This window comes from Micromesistius poutassou (assembly GCF_964030765.1).
Source record: "Micromesistius poutassou genome assembly, contig: SCAFFOLD_2002, whole genome shotgun sequence".
In the NCBI taxonomy this organism is placed as follows: Eukaryota; Metazoa; Chordata; class Actinopteri; order Gadiformes; family Gadidae; genus Micromesistius; species Micromesistius poutassou.
In genome coordinates, this window is record NW_028178574.1 from 5,001 (window position 1) to 6,224 (window position 1,224).

At 69.0% G+C, this 1,224-nt stretch overlaps 1 pseudogene across 1 annotated transcript in view; it reads left to right on the top strand.

Annotated features, from left to right (window-relative positions):
• Positions 1–1,137, top strand: part of LOC311373560 (ankyrin repeat and BTB/POZ domain-containing protein 2 pseudogene) — a 1,440-nt pseudogene extending 303 nt beyond the window's left edge. Inside the window, exon 1 of the transcript in view lies at positions 1–1,137. This exon is cut by the window's left edge and continues 303 nt beyond it. The product of the transcript in view is annotated as an ankyrin repeat and BTB/POZ domain-containing protein 2 pseudogene (transcript).
• Positions 1,138–1,224: the final 87 nt, after the last annotated feature.

The window sequence follows — 1,224 nt, forward strand, 5'->3', positions numbered from 1 at the left end:
AACTTCATTCACGCGTTCATTCGTGGCGATTCATTCGTGGTGAGATTGCGCGCAGCGGAACGCGTGGCCCCCGACCAGCGCTGCGTCTCTGCGTAAACCAGTCCGACCAGCTCACCCTGGAGTATCGCCCGCCGAGCGGGTCAACCAGACCCGCCCAAGCGTCCAGAGTCGCCATGGCGGGTATCAGCAACGCCCACATGAAGACCCTGGAGGACCTGACCCTGGACTCGGGCTACGGCGGGGCCGGGGACTCGTGCCGGTCCCTCAGCCTCTCCTCCTCCAACCGCTCCACCTCGCAGCAGGCGTTCGTCGCGACGGCCGCCGCGCACCCGCGCGGGGGCGGCAACTGGTGGTACTACTCCGGCTCCATGAACAGCCGCAACAACAGCTGGGACACGGTCAACACGGTGCTCCCAGAGGACCCCGAGGACATCTTCTCCAAGTGCCCGCGCCTGCCCGACCTCGAGGAGTTCCCCTGGAGCGAGGAGGACGTGGCCCACATCCTGCGGAAGGTGTCCGGCGGTGCGGGTGGAGGAAGCGGTGGCGGTGCTGCCGCTGCCGCCGCCGCCGCCGCTGCCGCGCCGGTCGTCTTCTCCGCGGAGGCGGTGCGGCGCCTGTCCACGCTGCTGCGCCGCGCCCTGATCCGCGTGTCGCGCGAGGCGCAGCGCCTCAGCGTGATGCACTGCCGCTGCACGCGCTTCGAGGTGCAGAGCGCCATGCGCCTGGCGCTGAGCTGGGCGCTGGCGGACCACTGCGTGGCGGCCACCGTGCGCGCCATCTCGCTGTACAGCATGAGCGCCGGGGAGCTGCTGCGCGAGGGCAAGTCGGCGCGGTGCGGCCTGCGCTTCTCCGTGGGGCGCTTCTTCCGCTGGATGGTGGACACGCGCGTCGCGGTGCGCGTCCACGAGTACGCGGCCATCTGCCTGACGGCGTGCATGGAGGCGCTGGTGGAGGAGATCGGCGCGCGCGTGCTGTCGGCGGAGCGGGGCCACCCGCTGGGGCCCGAGGGGGCCGGGTCGGCCGAGGCCCTGGAGGGGGTGGTGAACAACGACGCGGAGCTGTGGGGGGTCCTGCAGCACTACGAGCACCTCATCTGCGGGAAGAACGCGAACGGTGAGCGAGATGACTTCTGTTACTGTCTGTATACCGGAGGAATTCACCGTGTGTGTGTGTGTGTGTGTGTGTGTGTGTGTGTGTGTGTGTGTGTGTGTGTGTGTGTGTTGG